Below are 24,785 nucleotides of genomic sequence, written 5' to 3' on the forward strand. Positions count from 1 at the left end.
AGGCAGGCATGGTGTCACTAAGCAAAATTGCCAGTCCTAGAAACCATGCAATATTTAAACTTGTGTGTTTGATTTATTTTACTTAACATTGTTCTCTCAAGATACATCCATTTTCCTATACATGACTCAAGTTTATTGTTCTTTAAGGCAGAGTATTATTGCATTGTGTGTAAATATCACATTTTCTTTATCCATTCATCTGTTGATGAATATATGGGCTGCTTTCAAGATTTTACTATTATGAATTGTACCATGGGTATGCATGCATCCTTGCAATATGAGGATTTAATTAATTTGTTAGCTATATGCTTAATATTTTTGCCACTGATACAGTTACATATTCTACTGGATAAGTATTTGAAATGTTGTTCAGAAATTATTCCTAGATATGTAAGCATAAATTACATTCAACACATTTAATTCTTAGAATTCCCATCTCTCTTCTTAACATTGTTCATCTACTTTTGCATGTTGTCTATTTTATCCACTAAAACACTTACAATATGTCTTAGACCCTTCTGTGATGCTGTAACAGAATACTTGAGACTGAATAATTTATAAAGAACAGAAATTATATATCAGTGTTGGGAGGTGGTTAGGTCTGGAGGGTTCTACTCTTATGAATGAACAAATTCAATTATAAAAAGGGTTTGTGGGAATGAGTTCCCTCTCTTCTGCTGTAGGAGAAAGCAAGAAGGCCTTCCCTATACACCATATCCCAGTACCTTGATCTTAGACTTCTTGGACTCCAAGACTGTGAGAGATTAAAGCTTCTAGTACATGAATTTTGGAGAGGACATAAACTTTAAGCAATAGTAGCATGTTACTCATAGTTGTTTTAAATATTTTAGTCTGATAATTCCAAAATCTCTGCCATATCTGAATCAAGTTCTGATGCTTATTCTGTATTTTTAAACTTTTTTTTCCCTTTAGTATGCCTTGTAATGTTTATTGTGGATGTAATGGGCAAAACAAGCTAAGTGAAGTAAATTGGCCTTTAGTAAAGTGATGGTACAGGATGGGGGAAGGCAAACATTCTATAGTCTTAGGATTAGATCTCAGTCTTTTACAGAGCCTATCCCTCTGGACTTTGAACTTTATGAGTGTTTTTCAACCTACCCATTACTGCAGTGGGGCAGGATGACTAGAGTGTATTGGGATTGAGTAGTTCCCTTCTCTCAGGTGAAAGGCTAGAGCAGTGATGGTGAACCTTTTAAAGACTAGGTGCCAAAATGCAACCCTAAACCTGCTTATTTATTGCAGAGTGCTAACACTGCAATTAAACCTGAGTTTTGAGGTTTTAATTTAGAAAAAACAACTCTACATTGACATCTTTTATCTTACAAGAAAAACTCAATAACACATGTGCCCTAGGTTTGCCATCACTGGGCTAGAGCATACTGAGTTGGATATTTTCCTTCTTCCAGTTTGGTTAGATGCCCTCCCATACACAATATTTTAGGCCCTTAAATAGTTTGTGAGTGTCGGGGGGAGGTTAAATTTTTTTAAATTTTGTTTTTGAGCAGGATCTGTTAAGAAGAATCAAAGGCGCTGGGAATCCCAAAATGGTTTTTGTCCCCCCTCTTTTTTTTTTTTTTTCTGGAAATACCAAGTTTTTTCCCCCTGATATTCTCTATGAAAACTAGAGGAAAAGCTCACAAAAATTTGGATCACCCCTATGATTGGGCCCCCTGGTGGTTTTATCTCTAAGATTGTCTATGCAGAATTTGGAGCAATTTTCCAACTATGGTTTGAGTTTTCTTATCCCAGCACTGGTTTCTGCTGTGAGGTTTTTGCTCTGTTAAGTTGTGATTTTCTGTATCTGCCTGTCTGTGTCTCTAATTTTAGGGGCAGTGATTTGCCCTATGATCTTACTTCGCTGATATATCTAAGAAGGGTTGTAGATTGCTGTGAAATTTTTAAGCTTTTTTCCCCCTCCATACTGAGCACTGAACCCAGGGACCTCACACTGAGTTATGTCCCCAGTCCTTTTTACTCTTCATTTCTAGACAGTCTTGCTAAATTGCCCATAGTGGTCTCAGACTTGCAATTCTCTTACCTCAGCCTCTCAGTAGCTGGGATTATAGGTGTGCACCACCACACTCAGTCTTGCTGGTTTTTTCCTTCTTGTTAGCACAGAGTGATAGCTTCCAAGCTCCTTACATGCTGTACTGGACGCCAGAAGTTCTGTGGATTTTCACTTACTTGCTGGCTCACATGCAGCTACTCTAGCTATGTGTTTAAGAAAAGGCTAGACTTATTTTAGTTTGAATATAAGATAATTTCAAAATTATAATCTTTTGCAGAATCCTAATAGAGGTCCATCAGGTATAATATGAATTTGAATTAAAAAATAGTGCAAAAAAATTTTCTTGGATAAGTCAATTGCCTTAATCAAATTTAAGTCATCAAAACAGAACACAGAACAATCTAGGTTAATATAATCATGCATATTGTATTATGAGCCAACTGTATTTAAAAATAATAAAATACCTTTCATCTCATTTTTTCTGCTCTAATATGTGGCATACAAAAATGTTTCCAGTAAAAAACAAGGACAGTATATTTATGTCATTTTTAGGATTGCATAGTCACCTAATATCAGAAGACATGTTGAATCATTACAGTTTGTGTAGGCAAAGCACATGTTTTCCTGCCTTCCAAGCTCTTTTCATTCATAACTCAAGACCCTCTCATTTCACGTGACATTTTCTTTAATAAATGGAAGAGAAACATCACTGTGAGCTTTGTAGTAGCTGAGTCCTTTTGAATTCGGCTGCTATAAAAATTATTTCCTTTTATACAGCTCCATTCCTGAAGAACCAAGGCCTATAGTTTCTCCTCATTGAAGTAATACAACAGTTTGCTGTATTTGTCAGATAATTTGAAAATGAAATATGACTTTTAAAAGCATTTTAATGAAAATGTCTCACTTATGGAAACAATGGAAATATTTAACATGAAATAAGCTGCAAAACCCCACATCTATATTAAAGGCTATAACTGTATAGGAACATGGGCCAGAGGTAAGTGGATCAAGTTCATATGTAAGGTGATTTTCTGTGGTGTTCTGGGGCATGACCTGCATTTGAAGGTGGAGACCTACATTGTCAGAGCACATATATAAATATGCTTTGAATGATATAAGTATATATGAAAAATATTTATTGCTAGTCTGGACATTTATTCATCTTCCTTTTTTTGCCTACAGAAGGGCTCTTGTTAATTCACAGAATGCTGTTTGATACAGACAAAGGAGGGGCTGATTCCTTATCATGGCTGAGACCTTCAGATGGGCTTCATGTTACTGATTTAACTTGTCTACATTCCTGGAGAGCTGTAGCCATTAAAATACATTGTTAAAAATAGTATATAAAATATTTACTATTGGATATAGCTGTGATTCCTAGGAAATACAGAACTAAATGTCTGCATTGGGATTTTTTTTAAGCTCTAGATTTTCTCAGCTTGTCCTTTGATTCGTTTCTCCATTTTCCTGCTTCCGATGTGAGGAAATGATACTGGACTCATGACTACCCATTCATCAGTTACATATTTATGTGAAAGTCTGTTGGTACAGGTGTTTTCTTCCCTCCTTCTCCTTCCTCCTCTTGCTCCCCCCTCCTTCTCCCTCTGCTGTTTCCTCTCCTTGCCATTTCCCTTTTTCTTCTTCCTTTTCCTCCTTCACTCCTGCTTCTCTTTCTTCTGTGGGGCAGGATATTGAGCCCAGGGTTGCTCTCCTACTGAGTTACATCCCCAGCCCTTTTTATTTTTTAACTTTGAAACAGTGGCTCACTAAATTGCCCACGTGTAACTTGAACTCATGATCTTCCAGCCTCAGCCTTGCAGGAGCTGGGATTACAGGCCTGCACCACCACTCCCACCTTGGTGTTTCATCTTGATGAGATGTTTAGAAACCCTTGGGACTTTCAGAATTGGTAAAGCTTTTATGTTTGACCTAGTTTAGCTCAAAGTGGTGAGTGTTCATCATGTTTTCCTCAGAGAGGAGTTCTGAACCCTACCTCTTCTTTTGTTATGGAGGTGAGGGCAAAACAGACAAGCAATCCTAGTTTCTGGCCTATCCTGTGATCCAGGCTCTTACTCAGTTGACCACACCCTGTGTCTCTTCATCTTGGAGCAGGCCTGTTGGGAAGACACAGAGATAAAGTTACAAAGGACTATAGCCCTGGTCTGAGGCCATCTGTTAAACCTTCTTCTATGGGCCTTAGCATAGTGCTCAGCACTACTTGTGGCCACAGATATAGAACATAGGAGGGAAGGCTAGAGAAGTGACACGTGCAAGGGCAAGACTGTACTCACACATCTTAGATGCATTTCTTCTCCTACTCAACTGTTCTCTAACAAAAGAAAGGTGAAGACAAACCATCTTGGTGAATATACATATTCCAAACTCCTGCAAAACACTGACAGTTTCATTTTTCTCTTTTGAATAAATATGTGTAAAATTGTTGAATGAAACATGTATCATGTTTGGTAGTTTTACCTCTCTTGGGTCAACAAATAACTTTATAACTTTAAAAAGTGTGCTGCTGGTTGTAGCATCCTGAATATACATGTATTCAATTTATAGCTTTCTCACCTAAAGAGATAGTTTGAGTAAGAGCATCAGGTTGCAACTTACCACTCTGTTCTATAATGTTTAGTTACAGATGACCAATTAAATGATCCAACCTGACAAAATAATATATAATGTGGTACTTATCAATATATGGGGTATAAGTGCAGAATCAAAATAGTATAGGCCTAGCGTGTACCTTTCTATTGTGACAGATACAGAAATCTAAAATTCAAATATTTTTTATGGTTTGAAAAATACTAGAACTATATTTGTCTGTGTTCTCTACCTCTCAATTCCTTTTCTTTGTTTTTCTGCACATCAATATTTTTTTGAGCAGAGATGCTGACATATGAAATGAAATTTGTTCTGACAGAATTTTTAGACTAGTTGGGTGGATGAATCTCCTGAACTATGCTGAGAAAGAACTTTCATAAGAATTTTGGGATTTCAGCAAACCAATCAGGTAAGATAGTGAGGATTTAAATATATCTCAAGTGTTAAGTAATTTTTACATCATTCTTCCCATTCATTCTAAGATATACCAAAAGTAGAAAAAAATGAGTCTCTGAGTAAAAATGCCAGTGTTTTTGTTTGTTTGTTCGTTGTCTCAGAGTCATGAGTCAGCAAACTGACTGGGATTCAAACCCTGCCCTTCTCTCTTTTCTTGCTAGGTGCCTGGGCAGCCCAGCCCTTTGCTGTTGTGCCTGTCATCCCGCCAACTCTGGAAAACTGATTTTTAAAAACATTTTTTATTTTAAAATTTTTTTCCTGTTTTTTCCTCTGTGCTCACAGTGGAGCAGGTATCTGGGCACAGCCTTTGTCATCTGTTCCTGAGAAACCTCCAAGGGCTGCTTAAAGCCTCTGTGGCACCTTTTCCAACACCACACCCTAAAGTTCTTCTCTCGTTTGTCTGAAGACTCTCAACGATTCCAGCTTTTTCCTTTTCAGGGCTAAATATTCTGGCTGGGAGTGGTGGTTTGCACCTATGATCCTAGTACATGGAAGGCTGAAACAGGAGGATCACTGTGAGTTCAAGGGCAGCCTGGGCTATATAGTGAGACCCTGTCCAAAAGCACTAAAATAATGTTTTAAAAAGAGTATCACCAAAGAACATTCTCATTATAGTTTGAGGAGTCACCAACATTCTCTTTTTAGAGAGTGTTAATCTCAGTGTCTGGAGCCCATCATCAAATGTTTTCTTCAGTTTCTCCCAAGATATTCTCTAAAAAAAAAAAAAAAGAAAACATGAGAGAAATAACCCTCCCCCTTTACTACAATTGAAGCTGTGTGGTTTGTAACTGAGATTGAGAAGGTCCACATGCATGTATAATTCAAATAGTACTACAAATTTCAATATCACTCATTGCTCTAAGGCAAATAACAACACACTTTTTGTTATTATACTTCAGGACTAGGTTCTGGAGGGAAGAAAGTCCAGAAGAAGGGTAGTCTAGTTAAACAATCTGTGCTTATTTGCAGTGGTATAAAGGTACACATGCAGTAAACATTTGAAAATTCATTTTGCTCTAATTTCCTGTTTCTCAGTGTCACTGGGTCATCAGTTTATTTATTCAGGAAATAAGTGTTCCACAACTATTATGTACTATGTAGCATACTCTGTGCTAGATATCCCACAGCAAATAGGGAGGATGTGAACTTGACCTTACAGTCCTGCAGTCTAATGGCTGTAGATAAAATATTAATCATTAACTTCATCATAACTGCCCATCTCAATTTGGGCATCTTGTTAAGATCCAGCATTTAGTTCAATCCTTGGTACCAAAAAAAAAAAAAAAAAAAAGATCCAGCATTTCTGGTTACGTTCAAAATGAGAAAATATATAATTTTGAAAAGCATAAGGCAAACAATTCAATATGGTGCTGGTGTATGTTATGTGACTTTTGAAAAATATTAATGTGTAATATATCATGTTTGGTAGTATGCTCTGAGTGGTAAAGAATCATATCTGCTTGTTAAGGTAAAGTGGTTACTTTTGATATAATATTCTTGTTTTATATACAATACAAATGAAACAAATCTACAAAACCTTGGGTCTCTTTAAGAAGCCAATATAGAGTGTAGAATGTTAATGCTGCAGAGTCCTGGAGAGTGTCTTATCTAATTCCCTATTTTATAGAGGGGAATAAGTGAGGAGAGTGCTAGGTCACCCCTACTCCTTCTTGAGACAGAAGGGTGTAATTAAGATCAGCTGAAGCAAAATGACCTTACCATTGGCTTCAGCCATAAAAAGGAAAGTGTCGAGGAAAACAAAAACTTGGAAGAGGCTAGATTGCCTCCTGAGAATTGGTCTAGTGCAAAACCTTGTTCTTGCAGAGAGCTGGGAGGCGGAAGCCTGTTAAAGAGATGTTGCTTGGGAGGTGGTTTGCTGTGACTTCCAGCAAGAGTAGGCTGACAATTTTGAAACTTTAAAAATAAGGGACCCAAAGGCAGTTCCCAAGATTTCACTGTAGGGATAGGGAGTTGAATTTCAGGGAGGAATTTTAGTCATTTAAGAATAAAACACAAAATGTTTTAAGGACAAAGGGAGAATTGCTAAATGACACATTAAAACCCATTTCATTGTTTCTCAGTCGCAACTGATTTTAAATGCCCTGCTATTTTATATACAAACAAGAAGAAAAAGTCACTGTCCAGTATTAAACTATGATTCATTGATTAAACTTTCTAATCAATGGATTTATTTTCTGCTTATCTAAAGAGTTTTTGAACTTGGATGTAGGTTTTTCTCATCTGTCAATCTTTTGCCTGTAGAAAAATGGAAAATAAAAGAGGCTAAAGTTGGTTAAGTATTGCCAAAGCTTCTCTACATCTACAGCCGAGTTCCTCTGCTTCTCTTTCATTTATTGTCTTTGATATCCATGATTTTGAGTCTATCTGTGCCACTAAAGACCTTGGAGATTCATCGTTTCTTATAAGAATCTGTGTGATAACTCAAAGCTGGGGGTGCTGAGTTCTTTCCCTGGCTCTGCAATACAGCTTGCCTGCCCTGACTTCTGTTCTGGAAATGAGCAGAACACATCTCAGCCACCACCTGCTATCTGCTGAATTCTGATTCTGTCAAGAGTGCACCTCTGTTGTTCTAGGATTGTTTTCTGTGTTGCTGATGTTGGTCATGCTTGAGCACTGAGAACCTGTCATGATCACCATGGGGCAGATGGAGACTGGCAGATGCCAGCAACTCAGAGACAGGTTTCAGAATTCTAAAAACATCAAAAGGAGTGTGTATCTCAGGACTGATGTAGTAAGGCACTGACATGCTCCCAGCTTTTAGGGCTCTTCTCCTTTTGAAATTTGACCTCTTTCATTGCAGTCAAGATAAATTAGCTGCTTTGTTTTGTTATTGTAATTGATTGAGCTTTGTGTTCTATACAGCACCTGCCTAGCATTTTCCAGGGTCAGTATTCCCATCCATATTGCTTTTGCAAGAGGCTGCAGATCTCATCAACAGGTGTATTGAGAAGAGGAAATTCTGAAGTTACAAGAGTCTGGAAGATGCTACCTACCATGTTTTTCTGTTGGAGAAATTAATGTCAATGAGTGATGAGTGTATTTAGACTTCGGGAAAGTCCTGGACTAAAAAGTCTTGCTGAGGAGCTTACTTCTCTATTCCAAAATGTATTTGATTATAACCCCCCCACACACCTTATTTATGCATATGCTTGAGGACTTTGTTGGCACTTATGCCTGGCATTTAAGTTTGTCCCACTGCTGCTGTCCTCCGATGGGGTTCTAACATTTATTATTAAGTCATCCATGGTGGCCGGTCCTCAGGGAAGGGCATATCCATGGAAGAGCTAACAAGTCCCTCAGAGTTTCTCCAGATCTCAGGCAGCATAAACTAATCACCAAGGTAAATGTTGCCCAAGGTTATTTCCAGGGCTGATTTTTTCCATGGCCCCAGTTGGGCATTTCTGCATACTTCTCAGATTCTTGGTGCTTGGCTGCCCTTGCCTGTGGAGCTGCACACTGTCATGCCCCACCTGGATCATCTTCTTCCTTCCTGATGCTCCATGTATACTGTTATTCTAAAAGAACTTACATAGCTACTGCACCTAGACATAATCTGAAACTGCTGATGCTTACATCAATTCCCCTACTGATCATCACCTCAATGTGGCATGTGTACTTCAACCTCAATGTGCCCTGGAGTGCACCTAAATTGTCATGTCCCCCCTCCCCAGAAGCGCTATTCTTTGAGGTCTCTCTCTTAGTGAAGAGATATGGCCCGAAATCTAGGAATGGCCCTTCATCTGCCTTGGTTCCCCATAGTCAGCCCCCAACTTCTGTAAATCCAAACTCATGAATTCCCAGGCTGGATCCTTCTTTCATTGCCTTGTGATAGCCTTAATTCGGATCCCTTTTGACTCCAGCTGAAATACTGTCCTTGGAATTCTTTGCCTTGGGATCCATCTTCCCTGCTGCTTTCTTTGCTCTCACATCATACCACTTCTCCTCTTAAATACATCCTCTAGTTCCTATTGAAGAAGTGTTCAGTATAACCTGGTTGGAGACTCTTAAAAGGAGTGGGTTAGAAGAAAATGTGTACACATGTATGGTAGAATACTGTGCAGCCACTTAAAAATTGGTACTTAATTAAAAAATGCATTCATGCTATATTTTTAAGTGAAAAAATCAGATTATAAAGTACTGTGTAATGTATAACCTTCACTAAGAATATATAAACATTTTGTATATGTAGTTACCTAAAATTCTAGAAGGATACAAATCCTAAAGGTTGTTTATCTTTTGGCATTAGGGTTACCAAGTTATTTTAACTTATATATTTGGACTCTGTGTTTTGAATTTTTAACAGCATAATGGTGATACTCCTTGAGGACATAAGACACATTGTATTCATCTTGTATCCTGATATTTAGCGCAGTCTGGCCCCTAGTGAGTGTACAGTAATTTGTAACAAGTTATTGAGGCCAGATTCTGTGTAGACACATGCACAAACACACACACACACACATACACACACCCTATGTGTGGTATGTCTATAGCATGTTCTAGGCATGTTCCCCACTTATGAGGTAGATGATCATTCCTACCATCCAGGGGATAAATGAAGACTTGGACATAGGTAAATGGCTTTATCTGAGCTTTGTGTTCAGCCTATGATTCCTTGCTCTCAAGTCCCATTAGAGTCCAACCTGTGGATTAACAGAGTACTTTTGGAAACACTTTTGGTGAGATGAACTCACCACAGCAAAGGCCTTATGACAGACACTGGGCTCCCAGTGGAGGAAGGCTGGTTCTGACCAAGTGAAGATGGCAAAAGCTAACACTGTGTGCCTGCTGCACAGCTTTCTCAGAGCTGGCTCAGTGAGTGGGAGCTGACTTAAGGTGCTGGATTTCATGTGTGGATCACAGGTCAGTAGCCCATGTCTTGATGTTTGTTCTCAAAGGTGTGACCCTGGCATTTCTTAGTTCTTGTGACCTGAACACAAACAAACTAACCTAGATGCTTCTGCTCTTATTGAGTCTAAAATGGTCTTATTATCTAGACCTGAAGACAGTCCTCTCTCTATAAAAAAGAGAACATGGTTAGGACACAGAGTTTATATTTACATCTCCAAAACTTAGGAATCTTTGAGGAAGGGGTAAGTGGTTTCTAGCTGGGAAACATGACTTGGGTGCTATTTCCACTTTCAGCTGCCCTTGGGCAGCATCTGCGATATCCACTTTATGATCTACTTCTAGGATAAGCCATCATCCAGGTTTGCTTGGGTCTGAGGGCTTTTATGGAATGCATGACTCTTAATGCTAAACCTGGGGGCAGTTCCCAGCAAACTGTGACAGTGCCACCTTTCTTTGCCAAGTGACTCTTGTAGACAGCTCCTATATACCCCTTTTAGTAATGCCCCACCCACATATTCTTTTCTCATTAAAATTAATTCATGCACACAACAAGTTATCTGGAAAATTTGAAGGACAAAACACACATGCCTATAGGCCTACCATTATGCAAGACAACTTCTGTAACATAGTATTTAATTTCAGTCATTTTTTTCTATATGGGTAATCTTTCTGTAATTTATTTCCTCATTTATGGATGGCTTCAATTCGTATTTTGACCAAATTATCTTTATAAAATTATTTGTAAGAGTGAAAAAAGCCTGGGATGTTTTATTTCAGTCTATATTCCTGAACAGGCGCCCAAGATACGACGTACAAGAAATACCCATGACTTCTGCATCAGGGAATTAAATCTGCAACAGAAGCCAGAAGCCATTTTTGAAGTTTGCAGATAAAAGAGGGCAGAAGTTGTAGGAAATTTAGCACAGAACCACAATAGCTTTGGAATATTTCATTAGGAGGCTGCAGAGCTGATTCTATAATTATTATCAGTATATGAGCATTTCTTACACGAAAGACAGTGATAAATTTTCTCCCTACCTACCTCTAGTGAATGTCACAGAAGCAGAAATGAGTCTTAAGCATCATGCAAAGGATTTAGGCTAGATAATAAGGAAAGTTATTAACTACCTTAGTGAGTTCAAGTGAGTCTAAGAAATCTCTTTCTCTGAAAGTCTTTAAAAATGATAGAGATTTTCCTATCAAGAAAGGATTAAGTGTGGGACTGCCTAATGTAGAATAAACAAAATAGCCTGTCAGATTCAGCAAGCCCTCTGGTGCTATGACACTATATCTATTTGAGAGCACCTAAAATAAATGTAAAATTGATTTTGATTTTACGTTTTCCTTTGAGAAACAAAGAAAAGTAGATGGTGCTATTTTTAAGGTTCAAGTTTAATTTTCAGACCTTTAGGGAATGACATGTTGCTACAGGGTTGGATTGTAACTTCAAAGAGCAGGCATTCAACTGTGGAGAGGTTGACTTTCATTATTTTTCCAAATTGCATTCTTACTGCTTTCCCCAAAAATCTTTGAAATGCATTTATTTAGTTTAGTGAATGTCTTAGCTGGGACTTTAAGCCCTATTTGTATTTAAAGGGATTATACCAAATCTACATGGCCTGTAACACCACTGGTAACTTCAAACTTTTGCTTCCTCTTGCCTGTTTGGCTACTCATTCTTAGTTGTTAACAACACATTCAGTTCAAAAGTCTATATTTTCTGCTGATCTACTCTCCTGCACACTCATTCAAATAGTGTGTTCGTTGCAAACCTGGTCTTCAGACAGAACATCCTTTTCTATGTAAACTGGCAGGCAGTTCAGGGAATAGTTAGGTGCTTACAATGTCCTTGAAAGTCACACAAATCAATTGGTAAAAACTATTTTCTGTGATTATCTTGTTTTCGCAGTTACATTTTTAATTTTGACAGTTTAAGTGTGTGGAGGGTTCATGATAGTTAAAGGCCAAGTGGAATTTAGGGCAGGTCACTGCTGAGATCCCCACTTCTGGGCTAATGAGGTTTTCTTCAGACTTTTGGTGTCATTTAATTCTCATTAGCATTGAAGAAAAATACTTTAGAACAAAACAAATGAACAAATATTTATTGGGTGTCTATGATGTGCAAGGTATATATTACGTGGAGTAGGGCATAAAAATCCAGATCCCTTGCCTTCAAGAACCTCACTAATGAAGAAGAAATAAGTAGTAATAATAGAAGCATATAGACCTCATAAGAAAAGGTGCCAAGAAGTGGGACATGATGAATTGTTAATGAATTGCACAGGTGAAGAGCACTTGATTTTAGAGAGGCTTGCAGGCTATGTTCTAGTGATTAGGTACAAGTTGGCTTCAAAGGCGTTAGTAAAACAAAAGATGGAATTTAAGGAGGAAAAAAAAGCATGTGTTAAAGATTGAATGGGAGAAAGCAAAAAGTATGTTTAGGAACTCATGAATACGATTTGGTTGGAATGGAGACTTTGGGCAGGAGCATAATGGAGAAAGCTGGGGACTAATTTTCAGTGCATACGAAGTGAATCCATTTTCTATTGCTGTGTAACAAATCACCACAATTTGACAGCTGAAAAAGATACTTATTTATTATCTCATAGTTCTATGTGTCAAACGTCTGAGTATAGCTGGGCTCTCTAGTTAAGGTCTCACAGGACCAAAATCAAGAGGTGAGATAGATTAGGCTGGAGCTTATGGAGAGACTGACTTCCATCTCATTCAGGTTGTTGACAGAATTCAGGTTCTCGGAGTTGTGAACAAGAAGTTCTTGTTTTCTTTGCTGTGGGCTAAGGGAGCGCTTTCAGTTCCTAACAACGCGCTCAGCTTCTGGTCACAGGGCTATTCCATCTCCTCCACAGGGGATTTCTTCATGTTGAACCTCTCTGACTTCCTCTTCTGGCACCAGCTGGTAAAAACTCTGCTTTTACAAGTCTCACATGATTAGCGGAAGCTCTCCCAGATTATCTCTCTTTTGATTCATTTGGGGTGAATGGATTAGTAACCTTACTAACATCAGCAGGATCTCTTCTGCAAGGCAGTGTGACACAGCCACAAATGTAACACAAGATGGCGACCACAGGAGGCAGTCAGTACCCTTCCTGTCTCACCACACCTATAAAAGGATCCTCCATGTCCCTCTGTGCTCCTTAAGCACTCACACCTCAGGCCACCTGAGTGCTAGTTCAAAGAGTGACAGCCTTGTGGTCGAATTTGGCACTTTTGACCACTCTGCTTTATTTTCAGTCAAATATCCTTTTCATGGAGGAAAAATGAGCCTTTAAGGAAAATTCTTAGATAGGCTTCCATTCATCTTTCAAGGTTATCAGCATGTGAAAAGATTCCTTAAAGATTTTGGCAGCATTACTGACTTGACCTAGATGGTAGGACAAACTTGAAAGAGTAAGAAAAATTCGACTGAGCATGTGTACTATTCATAAATACTTTTTAAAAAATTTCCCTGGCCCAAGTATCCTTATATTTACTACATTTTTCAAAGAGTCATGCCATTCCACAAAAAGTACAAAATCTTATTTTAAGGCATAAATAGTAGAGTTGGTGTCAGAATTTAGTTAAGAAAAAAACCCCTCTAAATGTTTATAACTAAAATTTACCATGCTAATGGTATTCTCTAGCCCAACATGGGTACAACATGTTGAATCATTCAGAGAAGGAATAGTGTTTATTTATGTCTCTCTCACTGAGCCATTGCATCCACTCTGAAATTTGACAGTCATCTGAGTGGGCAGCAGAAAAGGGGAAAGCTGAAGATACAGAGCAGAAGAATAAGAAAATAGTTTTTTGCACAGTATCATTGGAATCAGTTGCTGATGCAGCATCATCACCTACTTGGCAGCAGGATAAATTCTGCCAGTCTACACACTCACACTCTCACTAGCTTAGGAAAGAGCGCTATGTGAGAAGTTGCTGGTTTTAAACTTGTTCAGTTCTTTTTAGACTGTGAAAGCAGCTCCGTACCAGTATTGGAGATGCTTAACTTCATTTAGGAAAAATGTTAAGACCTTTCTCATAATCTCTGAATCCCATGCTAATGGATAAATGCAAATATTGTTATCACCTTCCATTGACAGAGGACTCCATTGTTACAATGGAGAAAAGTGTTAATCCGTTTGTAATTAATGCCTTATTGGGGTCTTCAAGGGTCAAGAATGTAGTTGGATTTTGGTAAATTAACTTTGAAGTCCTTTCCTTAACCCTCATTTTTCTTTTATCTTAGAAAGTAGGCATTGCATATAACTTTGCTCTTTTTCTTTTACCACTGATAGAAGACCTGGTTTATATGTTAAAATGAAACCAAACCAGACTGAAGATGAATGTGAAGGACAGATGGGCCTTGCTAAACAAAATATGCAGAAAAAATTCAACATAGAGAAGTTACTGTGCTCATGTGTTAAAGAGTAGCCATCATTTAAGTAATTTGAAATGATTATGCTGATCTCCCCAGTAATGATCACGAAGAATGTTTCTTCTAATTTCTTTGACATTTTAGACCCAAATGGAAACTAAAATACAATTTTATATTAACTGGTGATCTCACTGATTCTTGGCATATTGTTCCATCTTGGTTGTTACATGCAGTTGGAGCCATGTGGAACCAGGGAGATGGTGTGTTGTGATCTGTGAGTGCTAAGTTCAGTTCAGAGATAAGACATCCAGATGGAATGGGCATGAGGCAAGTTCACTCAGAAATAGGTGGGAGGGAACAGCATAAGTAGGCTTAACAGACAGCAAAGTCAAGAGCAAAGGCATGATCACAGTAATGTTATTATAATTGATAAATTTACGTGTGTGTATAAGACAAAATAGTGATGAGGAGTATGGGCTTTACATGAAGACAGAGCTTGGTTTAAATTCAGCACCACTGCTTCTTGAAATGGCCTTGGAAAAATTATTGAACCACTTTGGTTTTCAGTTTTGTCATCTGTGAAATAAGAATAGAAAGTAATTATCTAGTGGTTTTGAGAAGAGATGAATGAAAAAATGTCTAGAAAACACTTTGGATGTTGTCTGGAACATAGCAAATATTCAATCCTATTTAGCTCTTTATTATTCTTACTATGTAAAACTAGTCATGGGAATGATCAAGCAAGAGCTCCACTTAGCTCATGAATAGAATAAAAACATCCAGCAATTGTTGCATGTTTACTACACACTAGACATTCTTTGAAAACATTTGACATGAATTACCTCATTTACTATATGCACGAACCCAATGGATAATAGTATTATCCCCACTTTACATACGGGGAAAATTAAGTAAGAAGTTTAGACACATGTAAGTTCACATAGTTTGGAGATAACAACTAGGATTTCAAACTAGACAGCCTGGCACAAGAATTTGGCTTCTGGTTACCACACTATATCACCCAGGATGTCCACTCCATCATATGGGCCTTTAACTACTAAATTTTCTGGTTCTCAGGAAGGAAGGTGGAGGTTATTTGTCATTAATACTCTAGTCCACATTGAGCATATTTCATGCTCCTTGGATTGTGCTACATCAACTCATCTTGGCCTTAGAGAGAAGGCTATAGGGACACTCAAAATTGTCATTACCCAAGATATCTGTCCTTTATTAATTATGCTGTGAGTGGAAATGGGTTCAAACATTCTTAAGTAAGGAGTTAGATATTTTCTTCAGGAATAAGAGATAATTTTCTTTAGTAAAAATTTAAGAAAATTTAAAAAGCAGTGAAAATAATAGTGTGCAATGATTTTACAAGCCTCATGAATCTGTATAAAGTTTTTGTTTTATGCTGAAATAATTTTAGCAGCTAATCAATCAACAAATACATTTTAACATTAACTAGGTGCCAGCTACTAAGAAATGTGAGATCATCTCTGATTCTCAAGGAGTGATTGATCAAGTGCAATGTATAGACTACTGAAAAAAGCTTGGCATAGTTGATGTTATCACTAATATCATGGACTCATAGGTGGACTTAGGGGAGGTGATTAGATCTTAGGTATATGATACTTACATACTTATAGGTGAATTAGTCCACGGATGAGTTTATAGCTAAACATTATTTGGGAGGTGAAGCCCTAGTTGGAGGAGGTGGGTCATTAGGGACATGGCCTGGAAGGATCTATTTCCTTTCCACCTCCGTTGATTCCTCTCTTTGCTTCCTGACTGCCATGCCATGAGCAATTCTCTTCCATTCCTCTCTTCCATGCTGCCCTACCTTGGAGCCAGCTGACTATGGACTGAAACCTCTTCAGACTGTGAGCCAAAATAAATATTTCCTCCTTTAAGTTGTGGATAATAGGTATTGTGGCTCAGTGAGAGAAAGTAACTAAGACAGTAGGATAGTGGGTTATAGGCAGACTCAGAATTAAACTGCGGGTTCATGATTTTCTAGCTGTGTTGCCTAGACCCTGATGTTTCTTAGATTTTTTTCCCCCTTATTGGTAAAGTGGGCATAATATCACATACTTACCAAGGGTGTTGATGAATTAAGTGCACTGAGGTCATATTGCTAAAACATCTGGTATAGTAGTTCCTGGAAAGTGAATGATATCCATTATAATTACTGTGAATATTATTTTGACGTACCTACACAGGAGATAGCTAGCCATGGTGAATATTAAAACAGAGGCGCAAACAATGATTTTGTGCTCAATTTAGAGAATGAGAGAAAGGGATGGAGTGTTCAAAAATGATTTTCTAAAAAACAATGAGGTCTGAATTAGTATGTTCCTAAGTAGGTTCTGAAAAGCATTCAGAAATTTGCCTGAGTAGACAGGGTCCCCAGATTGATTGCTGTTAGGCACCACTGGCTAGAAAGGTCAAACAGATGCCTTCGCTATCCAGCTGCTCAGAGACTTTTAGGGAAATTCACCTAATAAGTCTCCCAAAGGAAGCCTCAATAAAGCAGTGCCTAAAAAGCCTGCTTGCTCTCTTTCTTCTTTTTTAAAATTAGTATATGTTTATAATACATAATAATCATGTTCAACTCTGAGAATTGGCACATATGTAATATCACATCGTGATCATATTTACTCTCCCTTCACACTTTCTGGCCCTCCCCTCTCCGTCCTTTTTCAGACCTCCTTCCCTTCCCTACAGAGTCTACCTTCCTGTTTCCTACCATATCTCCTTTATTTTGTTTTGTATTTATAGTTTGGGTCTCTGATATTACAGAAATTATGCAGTCTGTGTCTTATTTATTTCTCTTAGTACTGTGGTCTCAAGATCCATCTATTTTCCTACAAATGACTCAAGTTTATCCTTTTCATGGCTAAGTAGTACTCCATTGTGTATATATACCACATTTTTTATCCATTCATCTGTTGATGGTATATAAGCTGCTTCCAAAATTTAGCTATTGTGAGCTGTGATGCTATAAACATGGGTGTGCATATATCACTGTAACATGATGTCTTCAACTCTTTGGAGAAGATACCCAGAAGAGGTATATCTGGGTCAAATGGAATTTCTATTTTTGGTGTTTTGAGGAATCTCCATACTGATTTCCATAGTGGTTGTACTAGTTTACGTCCCCACCAGTGATGTAGAAGGGTCCTTCTCTCCCAGACCCTGCCTTGCAGAATGGGCTGGCCAGACTTAGGGAGTGGGCAGACAATGTGGCACACATGAGTTGGGCCTCCTGAGAAGAGACTCGAAGAAGCAGAGGCCGGAATGTGGTGAGCCAAGGAAGGTCAGCTGAAAGGCTGGGTAGGGGATGAAGTGGGAGGGAGGACTTTTTTGCAGAAATAAGGACTCAAACTGGAGGTGGTGTTTTTGTTTCTAATAGCATCTGTAAAAGGAAGATTAATCTGACAACATGTTCCCAAGGCTGGCTGGTGTGAGCCTGTGAGCAGAAAAATCCTCATTAGTCCAAGGTTGGGGTGAATGGGCCCTCCACAGCCTTGCTTCTCTCTAAGACCTCTGCACCAATGACAGTGTGGTCTCTGCTGTGCCTGGCTCCATCACTGCCAAGTGTGCAGTGTCATCCCAGGGGCCTAGCATTTCTATCTGTGTCTGAGGCAACACCTTCACCAACTGATGGGTACGCCTTATAACATTTCTGTTGCTCTCCATCCATCTTTTGCTTCAAGTATTCCTTAAAGACTGTATTAACAAGAGGAAAACAAAGCTTGTTCTTTCATGGCTGCCCCATCTGAATCCACAGCCTTTCGCCGGCCTTTCCTGTTTGCACGTCTGCCATCTGAAACGTCTTCCAGACAGTACTGGCAGCAGACTGAGCTGGGCACACATACCGGATGACCTACATGGACTTCATGGCCTTTCATCCTTGAGTTATCAAAGAAACAAAATCAGAATCTTTTCATTATGAATGAGAGTCAAAAATATAACTGAGGAAATAACTGGTTAATTGCAGTTGACAATTGTTGGAAAGCCCAGCTAGGAAAGACTCAGGATAGTCGGGTAATGTCCATGTCAAGAACAACCATTGCTTTTGTGGAATCATTTGTTCCCTCTCTCTCCCTCTGCCTCTCCCTCTCCCTCTCCCTCTCCCTCTCCCTCTCACTCTCCCTCTCTCTCTCCCTTTCTCTCCCTTCCTCTGTCTTGCCCCATCTCTCCCCCTCTTGGTTCTTTCTGGTTCTTGCTTATGCTGTTGGTTTTAACAGGTCCATGTCTGATGGTTATATGATGCAGGATGCGCTTCTTGTTTTCCTTTTTACTTCTTCATTCACTTTGACCTTGACCAGGAGGATATCTTGCTGCCACACTAGAATTATAGGTCAGTTTTGCACAGTTTGATCACTTAGCTATTTGGCTATTTGATGCGTGAGTTGCTTTTAAAAATGTATACTGAGAATAATCCTTGTTTAACAAGTGAGGGGTGAAATAAAGGAGCTCTTTATGAGTGCAGAGATTAAACACCCAAAGCAAACTGACAACAAAGTCTACCCACCTCACAGCCAACAGCTGCCCCATGAATGTCACATGTGTTTATGGCAGAAGTGGTCAGTGACAGCGCAGTGGAAGGCAGTTCAGGTCACAAATCCAGAGCAGGAAATGTATTTTCATCTTGTTATTTATGACCCAGCCTTAAAGGAAAACAGATGGTGCTGCTTTCAGAGCTGTTTTGCTCTTGTTTCAAATGGCTAATTCAAATAAAACACGGATTCTATTCTTAGTCAAGGCAGCTGCTGCATTGTCTGAGCTGGGCTGTTTTTACCAACACCACCCCCTCCCCTGAACAGAGTGGCCAGAGAAGACCACAGTGATGTCACTGTCACCATCACACAAGAGCCTAAAGAGAATGCGTTTGTTTGTAGAAGCCCAGCCCCATTGCATGATGCTACCACTTAGGTTATAGGGTGACTGCCTTTTGAGAGAATTCATGACTTTTACTCTGTTCCCCCTTTCATTTAATCCTGTCCAAGGCCTAGCTTTTCCTTTGAAAGCAATGGCTATTTCAACATTAGAGTGATATTTAAAGGGACTCAAAGATGGGAACAGAAGTCAAAGAGAGCAAAGAGAGGAGATGTAATGTGAGAGATGCTGCCATTATGCAAAGGAAACTGAAGAAGCCACTCGATTGCTCTCTGAGGCTGGCCACATTGCCTACTAAATTTTTTTGGCCAAAGGCTCAATTTATGAGACCCATTGAAAAGAAGTTGAAGAGCAAACAGTTGAATTAACCATTTTTTTAAAAAGCAATTTTTCAAAACCATCAAAATAATATATGTAAATAATTTTAAAATAAAACATTTCCCATTTATTTGTTTCTCCACTCTATGAGAAGTCCCTTGGTTTAACCCTCCCAGTATACTCCCATTTCTACCTGCCTTTGCCCCAGGAGCAATCACTTCAGATTCTTCTAGTTGTTAGCTTCAGGTATTTACCTCCATATTTCTAAGAATTATGGTGTTGATTTTTAATTTATATTCTATGCTTTTTTTTTTTTTCCTTTGGTACTGGAGATCGAACTCAGGACCTTGAGCTTGTGAGGCAGGTGCAATGTCACTGAGCTAAATCCCCTGGACCATGATGATTGTATCTTAAACATAAATGTATAGAAAGTAAAACTTTATTTCTCACGTATCAGTCTGTTTTCTGTTACTATAATGTAATACCTGAGGCTTGGTATTATTTATAATGGCTTATTTAGCTTACAGTCTTGGAGGCTGGAAGTTCATATAGCATGGCACAGGCTTCCAAGAGAGTCCCCTTGGCTTTCACCTCACGGAGATGGCATCAGAGTACAAGGAACACACGTGAGAAGAAGAATCACATTGCAAGACAGGAAACCAGAGAGCAATTCAGGGGAGGCCCAGTAACGGCTTCCCACCAAGCCCTCTTAAAGGCCTCATCCCCTCTTTACCAAGCTTGGAGACCAACCTTCCCACACATGAATGTTTGGGGAACACCCTCAAGCCATAGGATTTTGCATTCCTGAAACAATTGTTATTTTATTTTCATACTATATAATAATAGTTTGACAGTAGAACAATGAGGAACCAAGATTAGTGAATTTGAAGACATACAAATAGAAATAGAAGACATAAAAGTCTTTGTGATCTTCAGTTAGTTAAAATTTTCTTAGATATATTACCAAAAGCATGGTCCATTAAAAACTAATTTATAAACTAAATTTTATCAAAATAGAAGATTTTGGCTTTGTTATAAGAGTATGAAAAGACAAGCTTCAGAGTTACAAATATTTACAAAGCACATTTCTGACAAAGAACCTGTACACAGACTATACAAAGAACTCTTGAAACTCAGCAGCAAGAGACTCATCCAATTTTTAAAAATTTGACCAAAGATATGAACAGTTTATTGAAGAACATATATGGATGGGAAATAAACACATGAAAAAATGGTCAATATCATTGTTCATCAGAAAAAGTGCAAATAAAAGCCATAGTGAGATACTACCTCATACCTGTTAAAATGAAAAATTAAGTAGACTGGCCATAGCAAGTATTAAGAAGGATGCAGAGGAACCAGAACTCTGAATGCTGCTGTTAGGAATATCAGATGTTACAATCACTTTGGAAAGAAGTCTGGTAGTTAGTTAAAATTTAAACCCACACCTGGTCTTACTGTCAGATATATTTGCCTAGGAGAGAAGAAAGCATATATTCATCCGAAGGCTTGAACACCAATTAAGAATACAGGTTCTTTTGTAACAATTAAATTCTGGAAATAGCTCAAATGTCTGCTAACGGGCAAAAGAACAAAGAAACTGTGGTGCATCCCTGTAATATGATAACCACTCAGAAAATTGTGCTACACATAACAACAGGAATGAGTCCTAAAATAAATATGCCGGTGAAAGGAGCCAGACAAAAAATGAGTACACACTGCATGAGTTCATTTACATACAGGTCCAGATAATGTAAACAAGTCCATAGTAACAGAACGCAAATCAGCAGTTGCTTGGAGAGGTTAGAAGGAAGAATTATAAAGAGTTCACTCTCTTGATGTGGTGATGGTCTTGTGAATGTATACATTTGTCAAACCATCATATTGTACACTTTATGTGTATTTTTAATGTCAATTTTACTTCAGTAAGATTTTTTTTAGTTGCAAAAAAGAAAGTATCATACTGGTACATCTGAAAGTATGCACTTTTGATAACTATAAGAATGCCTTCAGGTCACTATTAGAGATATATATATAATATATATATAATATATATATCCATCAATAATTATTAATTCAGGCACTTTGCTGTGTTGTAGGCCAGCAAAACGAAGTTTCAATATTTCCAGCTTTCAGTTTAATGAGAATGAGAGATTATTATGTATAGAAAATATTACATAGTGCCTACTGAGTCCTTTCTGCAGACTGGGCACTTTGAAAAAGCATCGAACATGCATAACTCATTATTCTGTGGATGAGGAAACTAGGGCACAGAAAGATAAGACCTGGTACAGGTCACTCAGGAAGTAGCAGAGCTGTGATCCAAAGCCAGTCGGAGTGGCTGCACAGGGGCTGTTCCCAGCCGCTTCTCTGCTCTGCCTTCATTGTGACCATCCGAAGTGTGGTGCAGGTATGTGGCCTGATGTTGTGGTGCTAGTCACAGAGGTGGGGTGGGAGAGGAGGGGAAGGAAGTGAGGAAGGCTACCCCGGGAAGCCTCTTTTGAGTTATGATGAGATGAACAGGGTTTAAGTGCCCCCTGGCAGTGAGCAAGCGGGGCGCTGGCCTTTGACCTTACATCCTTACCTAGTCATTCTCTCCATGTCTCTTTCTCTAAATGGCTAGAGATGGAGAACCATGTGTGCTTATTATTCATGACAGCCACAAAGCAGACCTGAGCCCTGAGACTGGGAAACAAACAGATCTCCTTTTCTGGTGGGGTCCCAGAGGGCTCAAAGGGAGTGGCTAGAGTGTTGAGGACCTTGGATGATGACTTCATTTCACTCTCCCAAGCAAAGGCTTTCCTGCTTTCTAAAACACTCTTATTAAGCCTTCTGAAGGGAGTCCTGGAGCTGCTGAAAGCCATGACAAAATCCATTTTCTCCTGTGAGGAAAATACATAAGTGATTATGATATTGTAATGCTGTCATTCAGAGCACCAGTCTGAATTTGTGCTTATCCACATCAAGAGGGGAGATTAAACACAGATTTGCAATTGCAAAAGGCAAAACTGCTCCTCCCCAACTCCCCAAATCTCTATCCTAAACACATCACAGAATTAAAATTTAGACTAATTGACAATTAGCAACGGTCATAAAGAATGTAGGGTACAATTGTAAAGCCTTTGTAACCCACTGATATTATTATAATTGTTTTAAAGGAAAAACTGGATTAGAGATGAGCCATGACGACATGAAGGACATTCAGTGTTTGGCAGCTCAGGGGCCTTGCTAATCTTTAAGTCCCTGAAAGGTATATTGTTAATGCTACATGACAGATAAATTATATCTCAAACTCCAAGAAATGCCTAGAGGGAAATAAAAAAAAATGTTCTTAGCCGACAGACCTTTTATGATTTTCCCAGGATACTGCTCTGTTTCCAGAAACTCGGCTTGCAGCCTCACTGAATCACATGTGTCACATTACCAGAAATAGTTGCTGACAAATACTTCATTTAAATGCTATTGAGATAAAAGCAGGAAGGCCACGAATAGTTAAAGGCAGAAGCATAACATATGTGTCCATTGCTACATTGCTCCAAATGGGAAGAACCTTAATCATTTTTTTTTTTTATTCTTGTTGTTCTACCAGGGGACCGGAAGACATATGTCACTTTTCCACCTTAACGGGGCATTTTCTAGTTTGTTTGGATTTATGTCACAAGCTTAATGAGATTTAAATGGATTTTTTTGTGTGTGAATAATACGGAGCATTAATGCAAAAACTTTGCTTTGCTGTGCTGCTGGCATGATTTGCATAAGGGTTTTTAAATATGAAAGAAGAACATTGAGGTCCTTATAAATCACAAGGCATGAACTATGCTGGAGCAACAGAGAGCAGATCAGATTCTCTACATAACCATAGTTTCTGAACAAAGGTCACATCCTCCGATTTATGGACATTGCCTCTCTATAGGAGAACAGCCAAGGCACAATGGCCTGGATGCGAAATGGGGAACAACTGGACCTCAGCCTCGCTGCCCGAAGTTCCATTTCTTAGCCTCACCTCACTACCTTGCACACACTCTGTGTGTGAGGCTGGACTCCTGCTTCGCAGTGTGTTCTGTAGATGGTTTTAGGGGGAGTACCTGAGGGAGAAACGGTGTACATCGTGAGGTGTCTAAGTCTGAGCACCCGTTGTACCTAGAGGAGCAGGGAGATCATTTCACTGCTTCTTCTGCCAGCTTCTAAGGGCCTTGTGGCTTCCTGGTGCCACCTTGGGGCATGGAGGGTCTCTATGAGGTGGACTTATCTGCTTTGAGTCACTGCACAGTTGTCCCTAACCTGGTGTTTTAATGCATACCAGGGCATGAGGTAGCATGGGACAGCTTGGAAAAAATCTGTGCCCTCCCAAAGCTCTTAGGGAAATGAGATAGCAATTTCAATCTTGATCAAGTACAGAATCCCTGATATGGAGGACAATGAAGTCCCTGTCTCAGGAAAACAGGAAAGTTAAAAGAAAAGCACCCACCAGTCACTTCCATGGGTCACCATGAAAAGATTCCAATGGTGCTGTGGCAGGTTGGGACTCACTGTGAAGGTTTCAGGGAGGCAGGGAGGGCTGCCACGTCCAGGGTGGCCAGCTGAGACTAGAATCTGAGTCACAGGATGCTAGAATGGAATGGATCTAAATCAGATCTGAATAGACCCATGTTGAGACCAAAGGAAAATCACCATCCTGAGACTCACCCTATTTAAAAATTTGATATTTTGTACACCATATTTTTGCATCAATTTTGATGTTTTGACACCCATATAAATTTTCACCAAAGGTGATTGCCTTACTCCATCCTTGTACTGGTCTTAGATTTTCAGATAAAGAAACTGAGGCACGGAGTACAAAAAGACTTGCTCAGCATAAATAGGTAATTAATGGGAATGTGAATTAAAAATTATCTTTGGCCTGGGTGGATATTTTTTTCTTCCTACTCATCATACTGTGTGTTCACTTGTATTTTTTTTAACGATGGCTGAATATATTTCCAGGAGTCAGGAGAAAGTTTCCCTTTCATCAAATTTAAGGCCTGTAGCAAGGGGTGAAGAGGGAGCAAGGTGAATGACAGCTCTGCCCTGGGAGGGGCGGGAGGGGAGAGAGGGGACCGGGGAGCAGGTTTTACACACCGGTCCCAGCAGAGCCAGCTTTCTCTGTAGCTACAGGTTATCCCTTCTAAGTTAGGTCAAGCAGAATGCTTAAATGGCTCCTTCTTCAGATTTATAGCTATTTTAATTTAACTC

The 24,785-nt window shown here is 39.0% G+C and overlaps 2 long non-coding RNA genes across 3 annotated transcripts in view; one reads left to right on the plus strand and one right to left on the minus strand.

The window, feature by feature from the left end:
- Positions 1–24,785, plus strand: part of LOC101705213 (uncharacterized) — a 203,386-nt gene that overhangs the window by 101,231 nt on the left and 77,370 nt on the right. The gene's annotated exons all lie outside the window — the stretch shown is intronic.
- Positions 12,544–22,960, minus strand: LOC147823316 (uncharacterized). The gene is made up of 4 exons (XR_015444017.1): positions 22,898–22,960; positions 18,871–19,006; positions 16,429–16,491; positions 12,544–14,909 (listed from the first exon to the last, which is right to left on the minus strand). It is a non-coding gene; the product is annotated as an uncharacterized LOC147823316 (long non-coding RNA).

Source organism: Heterocephalus glaber, unplaced genomic scaffold (genome assembly GCF_053883595.1).
Source record: "Heterocephalus glaber isolate CG9 unplaced genomic scaffold, H.glaber_assembly_v1.0 deba00001593, whole genome shotgun sequence".
Taxonomy (NCBI): domain Eukaryota; kingdom Metazoa; phylum Chordata; class Mammalia; order Rodentia; family Bathyergidae; genus Heterocephalus; species Heterocephalus glaber.